Raw genomic sequence first — 14,410 nt, 5'->3', positions numbered from 1 at the left:
CCCAGACAGGAGCTGCCCTCACCTCATACTTGGGCTGCCCTGAAAGTCCCAGGGGAGCCCTGCAAACTGACATCAGGAACCTGGACTGGTGAGTTTTCTTTCCCAGGGAAAAGAGCCGATTTTGGTGCTCAGGGTCCTGTAGCCCTGAGCGGGAAGCTGACTGCAAAAAATCCGAACATGGAAGAATAAGTCCGAGACAGGAGCTGCCCCCACCTCATACTTGTGCTGCCCTGACAGTCCCAGTGGAGCCTTACAAACTGACATCAGGAACCTGGACTGGAGAGTTTTCTTTCCCAGGGAAAACCGCCGATGTTTGTGCTCAGGGTCCTGTGGTCCTGAGCGGGCAGCTGACTGCAAAAAATCCGAGCATCGAAGGATAAGTCCCAGACAGGAGCTGCCCTCACCTCATACTTGTGCTGCCCTGAAAGTCCCAGGGGAGCCCTGCAAACTGACATCAGGAACCTGGACTGGTGAGTTTTCTTTCCCAGGGAAAAGAGACGATGTTTGTGCTCAGGGTCCCTTAGCCCTGAACGGGCAGCTGACTGCAAAAAATCCGAACATCGAAGAATAAGTCCCAGACAGGAGCTGCCCCCACCTCATACTTGTACTGCCCTGACAGTCCCAGGGGAGCCCTAAGAACTGAAACCAGAAACCTGGACTGGTGAGTTTTCTTTCCCAGGGAAAAGAGCCGATGTTTGTGCCCAGGGTCCTGTGGCCCTTAGCGGGCAGCTGACTGCAAAAAATCCGAACAACAAAGGATAAGTCCCAGACAGGAGCTGCCCCCACCTCCTACTTGTGCTGCCCTGAGAGTAACAGGGGAGCCTTAAAAACTGACATCAGGAACCTGGACTGGTGAGTTTTCTTTCCCAGGGAAAAGAGCCGATGTTTGTGCCCAGCGTCCTGTTGCCCTGAGCAGGCAGCTGACTGCAAAAAAACCGAACATCGAAGGATAAGTGCCAGACAGGAGCTGCCCTCACCTCATACTTGTGCTGCCCTGACAGTCCCAGGGGAGCCCTAAGAACAGAAATCAGAAACCTGGATTGGTGAGTTTTCTTTCCCAGGGAAAAGAGCCGATGTTTGTGCCTAGGGTCCTGTGGCCCTGAGCGGGCAGCTGACTGCAAAAAATCCGAACATGGAAGGATAAGTCCGAGACAGGAGCTGCCCCCACCTCATAATTGTTCTGCCCTGACAGTCCCAGGGGAGCCCTGCAAACTGACATCAGGAACCTGGACTGGTGAGTTTTCTTTCCCAGGGAAAAGAGCCGATGTTTGTGCTGAGGGTCCGGTGGCCCTGAGCGGGCAGCTCAGTGCAAAAAATCCGAACATGGAAGGATAAGTCCCAGACAGGAGCTGCCCCCACCTCATACTTGTGCTGCCCTGACAGTCCCAGGGGAGCCTTACAAACTGACATCAGGAACCTGGACTGGTGAGTTTTCTTTCCCAGGGAAAAGAGCCGATGTTTGCGCTCCGAGTCCTGCAGCCCTGAGCGGGCAGCTCACAGCAAAAAATCCGAATATCGAAGGATGGATCCCAGACAGGAGCTACCCCCACCTCCTACTTGTGCTGCCCTGACAGTCCCAGGGGAGCCCTACAAACTGACATCAGGAACCTGGACTGGTGAGTTTTCTTTCTCAGGGAAAAGAGCCGATGTTTGTGCCCAGGGTCCTGTGGCCCTTAGCGGGCAGCTGACTGCAAAAAATCCGAACAACAAAGGATAAGTCCCAGACAGGAGCTGCCCCCACCTCATACTTGTGCTGCCCTGACAGTAACAGGGGAGCCCTACAAACTGACCTCAGGAACCTGGACTGGTGAGTTTTCTTTCCCAGGGAAAAGAGCCGATGTTTGTGCTCAGGGTCCGGTGGCCCTGAGCGTGCAGCTGACGGCAAAAAATCCGAACATCGAAGGATAAGACCCAGACAGGAGCTGCCCCCACCTCATACTTGTGCTGCCCTGACAGTCCCAGGGGAGCCCTAAGAACAGAAATCAGAAACCTGGATTGGTGAGTTTTCTTTCCCAGGGAAAAGAGCCGATGTTTGTGCTGAGGGTCCGGTGGCCCTGAGCGGGCAGCTCAGTGCAAAAAATCCGAACATGGAAGGATAAGTCCCAGACAGGAGCTGCCCCCACCTCATACTTGTGCTGCCCTGACAGTCCCAGGGGAGCCTTACAAACTGACATCAGGAACCTGGACTGGTGAAGTTTTTTTCCCCGGGAAAAGAGCTGATATTTGTGCTCAGGGTCCTGTGGCCCTGAGCGGGCAGCTGACTGCAAAAAATCCGAACAACAAAGGATAAGTCCCAGACAGGAGCTGCCACCATTTCATACTTATGCTGTCCTGACAGTCCCAGGGGAGCCCTACAAACTGACATCAGGAACCTGGACTGGTGAGTTTTCTTTCCCAGGGAAAAGAGCCGATGTTTGTGCCCAGGGTCCTGTGGCCCTTAGCGGGCAGCTGACTGCAAAAAATCCGAACAACAAAGGATAAGTCCCAGACAGGAGCTGCCCCCACCTCCTACTTGTGCTGCCCTGACAGTCCCAGGGGAGCCCTACAAACTGACATCAGGAACCTGGACTGGTGAGTTTTCTTTCCCAGGGAAAAGAGCCGATGTTTGTGCCCAGGGTCCTGTGGCCCTTAGCGGGCAGCTGACTGCAAAAAATCCGAACAACAAAGGATAAGTGCCAGACAGGAGCTGCCCTCACCTCCTACTTGTGCTGCCCTGACAGTAACAGGGGAGCCCTACAAACTGACCTCAGGAACCTGGACTGGTGAGTTTTCTTTCCCAGGGAAAAGAGCCGATGTTTGTGCCCAGCGTCCTGTTGCCCTGAGCAGGCAGCTGACTGCAAAAAAACCGAACATCGAAGGATAAGTGCCAGACAGGAGCTGCCCTCACCTCATACTTGTGCTGCCCTGACAGTCCCAGGGGAGCCCTAAGAACAGAAATCAGAAACCTGGATTGGTGAGTTTTCTTTCCCAGGGAAAAGAGCCGATGTTTGTGCCCAGGGTCCTGTGGCCCTGAGCGGGCAGCTGACTGCAAAAAATCCGAACATCGAAGGATAAGTCCGAGAAAGGAGCTGCCCCCACCTCATAATTGTTCTGCCCTGACAGTCCCAGGGGAGCCTTAAAAACTGACATCAGGAACCTGGACTGGTGAGTTTTCTTTCCCAGGGAAAAGAGCCGATGTTTGTGCTGAGGGTCCGGTGGCCCTGAGCGGGCAGCTCAGTGCAAAAAATCCGAACATGGAAGGATAAGTCCCAGACAGGAGCTGCCCCCACCTCATACTTGTACTGCCCTGACAGTCCCAGGGGAGCCCTAAGAACTGAAACCAGAAACCTGGACTGGTGAGTTTTCTTTCCCAGGGAAAAGAGCCGATGTTTGCGCTCAGGGTCCTGTGGCCCTGAGTGTCCAGCTGACTGCAAAAAATCCGAACATGGAAGGATAAGTCCCAGACAGGACCTGCCACCATTTAATACATGTGCTGCCCTGAAAGTCCCAGGGGAGCCCTGCAAACTGACATCAGGAACCTGGACTGGTGAGTTTTCTTTCCCAGGGAAAAGAGCCGATGTTTGTGCACAGGGTCCTGTAGCCCTGAGCAGGCAGCTGACTGCAAAAAATCCGAACATCGAAGGATAAGTCCCAGACAGGAGCTGCCCCCACCTCATACTTGTGCTGCCCTGACAGTCCCAGTTGAGCCCTACAAACTGACATCAGGAACCTGGACTGGTGAGTTTTCTTTCCCAGGGAAAAGAGCCGATGTTTGTGCCCAGCGCCCTGTTGCCCTGAGCGGGCAGCTGACTGCAAAAAATCCGAACAACGAAGGATAAGTCCCAGACAGGAGCTGCCCCCACCTCATACTTGTGCTGCCCTGACAGTCCCAGTTGAGCCCTACAAACTGACATCAGGAACCTGGACTGGTGATTTTTCTTTCCCAGGGAAAAGAGCCGATATTTGTGCCCAGCGCCCTGTTGCCCTGAGCGGGCAGCTGACTGCAAAAAATCCGAACATCGAAGGATAAGTCCCAGACAGGAGCTGCCCCCACCTCATACTTGTGCTGCCCTGACAGTCCCAGGGGAGCCTTAAAAACTGACATCAGGAACCTGGACTGGTGAGTTTTCTTTCCCAGGGAAAAGAGCCGATGTTTGTGCCCAGGGTCCTGTGGCCCTTAGCGGGCAGCTGACTGCAAAAAATCCGAACAACAAAGGATAAGTCCCAGACAGGAGCTGCCCCCACCTCCTACTTGTGCTGCCCTGACAGTAACAGGGGAGCCCTACAAACTGACCTCAGGAACCTGGACTGGTGAGTTTTTTTCCCAGGGAAAAGAGCCGATGTTTGTGCTCAGGGTCCTGTGGCCCTGAGCGTGCAGCTGACGGCAAAAAATCCGAACATCGAAGGATAAGACCCAGACAGGAGCTGCCCCCACCTCATACTTGTGCTGCCCTGACAGTCCCAGGGGAGCCTTAAAAACTGACATCAGGAACCTGGACTGGTGAGTTTTCTTTCCCAGGGAAAAGAGCCGATGTTTGTGCCCAGCGTCCTGTTGACCTGAGCAGGCAGCTGACTGCAAAAAAACCGAACATCGAAGGATAAGTGCCAGACAGGAGCTGCCCTCACCTCATACTTGTGCTGCCCTGACAGTCCCAGGGGAGCCCTAAGAACAGAAATCAGAAACCTGGATTGGTGAGTTTTCTTTCCCAGGGAAAAGAGCCGATGTTTGTGCCCAGGGTCCTGTGGCCCTGAGCGGGCAGCTGACTGCAAAAAATCCGAACATCGAAGGATAAGTCCGAGACAGGAGCTGCCCCCACCTCATAATTGTTCTGCCCTGACAGTCCCAGGGGAGCCTTAAAAACTGACATCAGGAACCTGGACTGGTGAGTTTTCTTTCCCAGGGAAAACCGCCGATGTTTGTGCTCAGGGTCCTGTAGCCCTGAGCGGGAAGCTGACTGCAAAAAATCCGAACATCGAAGGATAAGTCCCAGAAAGGAGCTGCCCCCACCTCATACTTGTGCTGCCCTGACAGTCCCAGGGGAGCCTTACAAACTGACATCAGGAACCTGGACTGGTGAGTTTTCTTTCCCAGGGAAAACCGCCGATGTTTGTGCTCAGGGTCCTGTGGTCCTGAGCGGGCAGCTGACTGCAAAAAATCCGAGCATCGAAGGATAAGTCCCAGAAAGGAGCTGCCCCCACCTCATACTTGTGCTGCCCTGACAGTCCCAGTTGAGCCCTACAAACTGACATCAGGAACCTGGACTGGTGATTTTTCTTTCCCAGGGAAAAGAGCCGATGTTTGTGCCCAGCGCCCTGTTGCCCTGAGCGGGCAGCTGACTGCAAAAAATCCGAACATCGAAGGATAAGTCCCAGACAGGAGCTGCCCCCACCTCATACTTGTGCTGCCCTGACAGTCCCAGGGGAGCCTTAAAAACTGACATCAGGAACCTGGACTGGTGAGTTTTCTTTCCCAGGGAAAAGAGCCGATGTTTGTGCCCAGGGTCCTGTGGCCCTTAGCGGGCAGCTGACTGCAAAAAATCCGAACAACAAAGGATAAGTCCCAGACAGGAGCTGCCCCTACCTCCTACTTGTGCTGCCCTGACAGTAACAGGGGAGCCCTACAAACTGACCTCAGGAACCTGGACTGGTGAGTTTTTTTCCCAGGGAAAAGAGCCGATGTTTGTGCTCAGGGTCCTGTGGCCCTGAGCGTGCAGCTGACGGCAAAAAATCCGAACATCGAAGGATAAGACCCAGACAGGAGCTGCCCCCACCTCATACTTGTGCTGCCCTGACAGTCCCAGGGGAGCCTTAAAAACTGACATCAGGAACCTGGACTGGTGAGTTTTCTTTCCCAGGGAAAAGAGCCGATGTTTGTGCCCAGCGTCCTGTTGACCTGAGCAGGCAGCTGACTGCAAAAAAACCGAACATCAAAGGATAAGTGCCAGACAGGAGCTGCCCTCACCTCATACTTGTGCTGCCCTGACAGTCCCAGGGGAGCCCTAAGAACAGAAATCAGAAACCTGGATTGGTGAGTTTTCTTTCCCAGGGAAAAGAGCCGATGTTTGTGCCCAGGGTCCTGTGGCCCTGAGCGGGCAGCTGACTGCAAAAAATCCGAACATCGAAGGATAAGTCCGAGACAGGAGCTGCCCCCACCTCATAATTGTTCTGCCCTGACAGTCCCAGGGGAGCCTTAAAAACTGACATCAGGAACCTGGACTGGTGAGTTTTCTTTCCCAGGGAAAACCGCCGATGTTTGTGCTCAGGGTCCTGTAGCCCTGAGCGGGCAGCTGACTGCAAAAAATCCGAACATCGAAGGATAAGTCCCAGAAAGGAGCTGCCCCCACCTCATACTTGTGCTGCCCTGACAGTCCCAGGGGAGCCTTACAAACTGACATCAGGAACCTGGACTGGTGAGTTTTCTTTCCCAGGGAAAACCGCCGATGTTTGTGCTCAGGGTCCTGTGGTCCTGAGCGGGCAGCTGACTGCAAAAAATCCGAACATCGAAGGATAAGTCCCAGAAAGGAGCTGCCCCCACCTCATACTTGTGCTGCCCTGACAGTCCCAGGGGAGCCCTAAGAACTGAAACCAGAAACCTGGACTGGTGAGTTTTCTTTCCCAGGGAAAAGAGCCGATGTTTGCGCTCAGGGTCCTGTGGCCCTGAGTGTCCAGCTGACTGCAAAAAATCCGAACATGGAAGGATAAGTCCCAGACAGGAGCTGCCACCATTTAATACATGTGCTACCCTGAAAGTCCCAGGGGAGCCCTGCAAACTGACATCAGGAACCTGGACTGGTGAGTTTTCTTTCCCAGGGAAAAGAGCCGATGTTTGTGCACAGGGTCCTGTAGCCCTGAGTAGGCAGCTGACTGCAAAAAATCCGAACATCGAAGGATAAGTCCCAGACAGGAGCTGCCCCCACCTCATACTTGTGCTGCCCTGACAGTCCCAGTTGAGCCCTACAAACTGACATCAGGAACCTGGAGTGGTGAGTTTTCTTTCCCAGGGAAAAGAGCCGATGTTTGTGCCCAGCGCCCTGTTGCCCTGAGCGGGCAGCTGACTGCAAAAAATCCGAACAACAAAGGATAAGTCCCAGACAGGAGCTGCCCCCACCTCATACTTGTGCTGCCCTGACAGTCCCAGTTGAGCCCTACAAACTGACATCAGGAACCTGGACTGGTGATTTTTCTTTCCCAGGGAAAAGAGCCGATGTTTGTGCCCAGCGCCCTGTTGCCCTGAGCGGGCAGCTGACTGCAAAAAATCCGAACATCGAAGGATAAGTCCCAGACAGGAGCTGCCCCCACCTCATACTTGTGCTGCCCTGACAGTCCCAGGGGAGCCTTAAAAACTGACATCAGGAACCTGGACTGGTGAGTTTTCTTTCCCAGGGAAAAGAGCCGATGTTTGTGCCCAGGGTCCTGTGGCCCTTAGCGGGCAGCTGACTGCAAAAAATCCGAACAACAAAGGATAAGTCCCAGACAGGAGCTGCCCCCACCTCCTACTTGTGCTGCCCTGACAGTAACAGGGGAGCCCTACAAACTGACCTCAGGAACCTGGACTGGTGAGTTTTCTTTCCCAGGGAAAAGAGCCGATGTTTGTGCTCAGGGTCCTGTGGCCCTGAGCGTGCAGCTGACGGCAAAAAATCCGAACATCGAAGGATAAGACCCAGACAGGAGCTGCCCCCCCCTCATACTTGTGCTGCCCTGACAGTCCCAGGGGAGCCTTAAAAACTGACATCAGGAACCTGGACTGGTGAGTTTTCTTTCCCAGGGAAAAGAGCCGATGTTTGTGCCCAGCGTCCTGTTGACCTGAGCAGGCAGCTGACTGCAAAAAAACCGAACATCGAAGGATAAGTGCCAGACAGGAGCTGCCCTCACCTCATACTTGTGCTGCCCTGACAGTCCCAGGGGAGCCCTAAGAACAGAAATCAGAAACCTGGATTGGTGAGTTTTCTTTCCCAGGGAAAAGAGCCGATGTTTGTGCCCAGGGTCCTGTGGCCCTGAGCGGGCAGCTGACTGCAAAAAATCCGAACATCGAAGGATAAGTCCGAGACAGGAGCTGCCCCCACCTCATACTTGTGCTGCCCTGACAGTCCCAGGGGAGCCTTACAAACTGACATCAGGAACCTGGACTGGTGAGTTTTCTTTCCCAGGGAAAACCGCCGATGTTTGTGCTCAGGGTCCTGTGGTCCTGAGCGGGCAGCTGACTGCAAAAAATCCGAGCATCGAAGAATAAGTCCCAGACAGGAGCTGCCCCCACCTCATACTTGTTCTGCCCTGACAGTCCCAGGGGAGCCTTAAAAACTGACATCAGGAACCTGGACTGGTGATTTTTCTTTCCCAGGGAAAACCGCCGATGTTTGCGCTCAGGGTCCTGTAGCCCTGAGCGGGAAGCTGACTGCAAAAAATCCGAACATCGAAGGATAAGTCCCAGACAGGAGCTGCCACCATTTAATACATGTGCTGCCCTGAAAGTCCCAGGGGAGCCCTGCAAACTGACATCAGGAACCTGGACTGGTGTCGGAATCTGTGGGTGTTGGTGATTCCGAGATTGTAGAAAGTCTCTGCCTTTCTGCCCCGTTGCCAAAGAAGAAGCCATAGTTCGTCCGTGCTGGTTTCAAGGTTGTTTATTTTTGCTTATCTATAACAAGTTCTGCTGCCCTGCCGCAGGTCTGTCCTGCAGGGCAGCGTGTGGGGCTCTGCCCCTCAGTGGGATGGTACAAACATTATATACAAGAAATTACGTGTACTATATTTACAATAATGTGCCAATATCTATCATCTACGTTGAATAGTGTGTCCCTAGCCTAAACCAATAGAAAAATGCCAACATCACCAAGAACATGGAGGTAAGGAAGAAGAAGGAGGAAGAACAGGATCAGGCCCACTTTCCTCCATCTTAGAACTCCTGACCCCCCTGTACAAAGTAAAACCCCCCTGTACATGTGTTAAAACCCCCCTGTACAATACTAAAAAATTTTACCCTCTAATTTGTGACTACTTTTACTATACCATCTAACCCTCTGTGACTGCTTGTTCCACCTTTAAAGTTGGTAATTCATTCCATGGTTCAAACTCAAGATCACAGCTGTTTTCAGCTGCTTGCCAGGGTCTAAAATGCTTCTGACCAAGGCCTGGAACCTCTAAAAATGTCTGAGGGACATTTTGAGTTCCGACATCTCCCCTCTCTGTTTGAACCTGAAACACCTGCTTTACCATGCTGTTCAAGGTCCTTCAAATACACACGAAAATGCATGGTAGAACAAGCAGAAGAACTACAAGTCCTATAAGAATATAAAATGCTATTTTCAAAAGTTCTTTTCACAATGGTGAGATATCAAAAAAGCCAAACAAATCATCCCACCAGGACCCTGTAACTTTGTTCAATTTGCTAATACTACTTTGTATTTGTTTTATATTTTTATGAATAGATTTTGAATGATCGGACAAGTTCATGCAGCACATCCCCTCAAATTCCTCACATCCGTGCCCATGTGTCAGCAGCAAATGATCAATTGCCGCCCTGTTTTGAAGCACTGCTTGCCTTGCACTGTTGATGTCTGTTAACATGTCACTCAGTGCAAACGAAATGGCACGACTGTGTTTCCTCAACCAATATGCTATACGATCCAATTGTGTCAAGGCCGCCCCTGATGCTGCTTGGGGTGAGAAAATTGCTATTGCAATTCTCCGAGACTTGTCCCAGGTAGAAACATCATCATCATAATTTGAACTATATTTTTCAAGGGATCCTTTCCTTTTTGAACCAAGAACACCTCTTTGACAACTTTGTTCATGGTCTGCCTCATGCACTGAGGCAAGGACAGCACAAACATTAGAAGAATTACAATACCTTATAATTACATACAACTATTTTCAAAATCTCTTTTCTACAACTGTGAAAGGTGAAACAAATTGAACACACCATCTACTTATGATTTAATTTTTCTCCAGGTGTGTTTGGTCCTCTGATACCTCTTTAAATTTATCACTCTTGTGTCCATGTGTTTACAATAGATGTTCAATTACTGTTTTGTTCTCATTTTTCACTGCTAGCTAACAAATCATTCGATGCAAAAGAAATGACATGGGCATCTTTATTCTGCCCATAACCTCTTTTGATTCAACTGCACCAAGGCTCTTTTTGATGCCACCTGCTGTGAAAGCAGAACCACTCAGTTTTTCCGAGCCTTTTTTCTTGGTATTAACATTATCATTGTCACAATTTGGATCACTTCATTCATCAGATTTTTTTTTCTCCTTGCTCTCTTATCAAGGTCATGCTGTGTGTTAACAAAAGATCTTTCAATGCTGCATGGACCACCCTTGATTTTTGCAGGGATAGCAGGCCAAATTCTGTCCCTGCAAATGAAAAACATTCCCTTCGGTAAAGCGGCTGGATGTTGAAAGGATGGTTTGCTTGTCATTTTGGTATGATTGCACCAAGATGACGCATTTTTATAAAAAGGCTGATTCGGAGTGACATCTATTGTATGATTATCTGTCTTTGCCACTCCTGATGAATTAAATTTGATGCACCATTTCATTTTTGTTGACCCAAAATGTCCAAATCCAGAGGTTCAAAGTGAGCAGCAGGAAGGAATTGTGTCCAAACATGTCATCCCTCCACAGGGTCTGAAAGAAACTTCAGAACCCCTGGAAGGATGTCCCCTGGGACTGACCATCCCTCCACTGGCACACTTACCAAGCATGTTGAAAATGGTTTCTCTGGTTTCGAATGGGTCAGGCAAATGCTGTTCAGACCAGCTGCTTTTGCCAAAGTCTTCCACACTTTTTCCCTGGGTTGTCTCATGGGAAAATCTGTCCTGTTGCCCAAGGCAACAGGTGAAAGAATGAAGCACATGAACACTATCTATCTGAATCCCATGTCCATGTCCCCACCCTCTGTGAGAAACCCCGCAATGCAGCAACACCCAAACAACACTTGATTTCCCAGAAAAAACCCCAAGTCTCTGGGTGATCAATCGTTGTCCGACGAGACGTCTGCAGCGTTGTTGTCTGCCTTCGTCTGCGTGCTTGCTTCTCTGCTTCTCGGGTCCACGTCCACTGGCGTCTGCACCTGATAAGGTTACATGTGCCTCGCTGGCATTCACTTCAGTCCTCGTCCTGTAGAAACACAAGCGAAACCCTCGCCCCAAGTTATTAATGTAAATGAACCTTCAATCTGTCCTGACTCTGGACTTCTGATCAAATCGAAAGGATTTTTCCTTAGTTTTTCCTGTGGGCTGTTTGTAACATATCTGACAATTATTAAAGTGGGCTTTGAGAAAAAACCATTTAAAAAATTCAACACATTTGTTCAACCCTGCCTCATCCCTTTTCTGTCCATCCAAGTGGATTTCAGGGTGTGATGTGTTCTTTGCTTGCTTGACCTGAGGGAGAATGAAGAATATTGAAAATATGTTTGACTCTCTGTTTTTTCAAAAATTTGTCAAGCACCTTGCTTGTATAAATTGGACCATTATCTGTTTCTATTTCTTGTTGCACTCCTAATGATGTAAATGCTTATAAAAAATGTTTGCAGGTATGTTCTGTGGTCTCTCCTGTATATGATGCAAAAATCGCCCCTAAAAATGTATCAATTGAAATATGGATATTTTCGAGCCTCTCAAAAGATGGGTATTTTGTGACATCAGCTTGCCACAGCTGAAGGTTTTTACAAACCTCTCAGATTGTCCATTCCTGTAAATACAGGAGATTGCACAAACTGGCTCTCTGGCAAGCAGATTTCCTTTGTCTGACTTTCAGAAGGGTGAAAGGTTCCCATCAATGCCTGTGCATTTTTGTGAAAACATGCATGGTTCAATTTTGCCTGCTCAAAAATGTTTGGTAGTGTCTGCAAGATGGGCATTGTGAGCCTATCTACATGAGCATTCCCTTTTACTAAAAACCTCGGAGGTGAAGAATGCACTCTGATGTGTTTATTAATGTTCTCTGTTTTTCTAGGATTATTTTCATGCATAATAGATATGAATATAAAATTTCCTTGTCTGTATGTTTTAAAAGCGATTTCTCTAATTGTTTGACCACATTTGCAACATACACTAAACTTGTGATCAGATTGAGGGTTCCTAAAATAACTGAAAAACCCCTGACTATTATTACCAATTTTGCAACTTGTGGTGAACCTTGTATCATTGTGATACCTGATTCTCATCTCCCTGTTTTTTGATTTTTCCATGTGACCACTGATTTGTGAGTTTTTTCCCAAACCATCAGTGAATACTGTCATTTCTTCCATTGGTTCCTGGCTTCTTTTTTGTTTTTTCCCTGAAACTCACTTTTACATTTAACATTTTGTGTGTTGGAAAACGAACTGTGCAAACTTCTGAATGCCCTAATAACGTGATTGAAAAATCCTGCGACTTTGGATTGTCCACTCAAAATATTTCTTCTTTAAATGTAAATGAATGATTAAGAAATCTTTCCCTGACATTGTTAGCAATCTGGTCTCTGCCACAATAATGATCTGAGCTCCCATCTTTAAATCTGTAAGAGTTGTTTTTGAGGGTCTGCAAACTAAAAACCCCACTTTCAACTTCTGTGGAAACATTAACAAAATCCTTGTTCAAAGCTACTTATTTAAACGATTTTTTTTTTTTTCCTCTTTCAATTTTATCTGTTCAGTGTCTAGCACTCTCTTCATATTTTTCTCAATGATCAGCAAAATCAAGTCTACAAAATAATTATATCAAGAGATTAAAACATACAAAAATCTTCAACCTCATTTCAGCCTTATTTCAGGCACTTCTTCACTCCTTTTCTTTTTTCCTTTTTCCTTTTTTCTCTCTTTCTCTTCTTCTCTTTTGAAACAAGAAAGTTGAAATATAAATCATAATATAGAACAAGACAAAATATCTCAATAATAAAATGCATAAAACTTATCAAAATCGATAACAATTCAAGAAAATTCAAAAGAAAGATATTCTAAATAGCATATATAAAAATGAACAAAGCACGATCATTAGAAACATTGTGACAGCATTTCAGAGTCTGCAAACAGCTGAAACATTTGTTTCCAGAGAAAATCCTTGGCATCCCTTCCCGGGCAGGGCTGGCAAGTTTCACCTCAAAACTGTGTCAGCTGTAACATTTGTAGGATCAAATTGATGGGTCAAAAATGACCTGCATATCATTCATTTTTGTGCAGAAACCTCTGAATTTTGCTGGCAAACTCATCTGTCCAAGTTAAAATCAGGGTCTGGCCAGGACCCAAACTTTAAACTGGAGAGATGTCCCTTAACATATTATATAAAGCAAAACTTACACTAACAATACATATATAATACTTAAAACATAACAACCTATTATAACATTTTCTTATAAAATAAACACTTGAAGTTCAAACCAATAAACTGTTCAAATGACACAAAGATTCATTTTTCTTGAAACTCTTTTGAAGGAAAAAGATGCCAATTGGAGAAATCGTAAGATTAACAATGGCAATAGGTTGTCAGAATGTTTCAGGCACCTCTCTCTGAGATTTTCTGAAAAACATTTGAGAATGATGAAAAATAGAAATGCAATGATTCCACTCACAAGAGATATAAAAACGAATCAGGAAGTTCACCTAGAAAAATGCACAATACAGTCAAAATTCAAAATGAGACTTCAGAACTGGCATGTAACCTGGATAAGATTACATAAACAACAATAAAACATACGAGAATTCACTATGAAAAAACGAAGCACAAATCTTCACCTGATAACATGATGAAATTTCTTAACAATAACATTTATAGAACACTTAAATAGTTAAAAATAAAGGATTTGAAAACAAATGCCTTTGTATCACTATACAAAGAAATAACAGACTATAAAACTGATTTTTAAACAATGAAATCAATCTCAGAAAACTCAAAATAAATTCTTTTACAACTCTTATATACTGATAAACTTATAATAAAACAAAAAATACTAAAACAAAACCAAGGATCCAATAAATCCAATAACTTCTCCTTAAATCAATGTTCATTATTACTTTGTGAACTGTTTCAGACAAAACCTTCTCATTCTCAAAGAAAAACAACTAAACCTTGCTGCCAAATAAACTTGACCTTTGAAAAACTTAAAATAATTTTTGAATTAAATAGTACTTAAACTCAATATATAACAATCTTAATAAAGAATCCCTAAATTATATTAACTTTACGAAATCCATATGTATCAAATTAACAATATATAAATCCATTATCAATTAAACCTTTATAAACTTAACTTCTTCAGGGCCCAAACCTAAAATAAACTTAAAGTGATATACTCTAATTAAATAATACTTAACTTAAACGCAAACCAACTATATAAAAATCAATTCTATCATTAATAAAACGTTAAAATACAACCTAACTTAAACCTTAATATAATAAATTACTAACATTTCATGCTATTTAATTCTCTATTTCAATTTTCATTATGA

Source organism: Taeniopygia guttata, chromosome W (genome assembly GCF_048771995.1).
Source record: "Taeniopygia guttata chromosome W, bTaeGut7.mat, whole genome shotgun sequence".
Classification (NCBI taxonomy): domain Eukaryota; kingdom Metazoa; phylum Chordata; class Aves; order Passeriformes; family Estrildidae; genus Taeniopygia; species Taeniopygia guttata.
Note: the sequence above shows the minus strand (reverse complement) of the source record.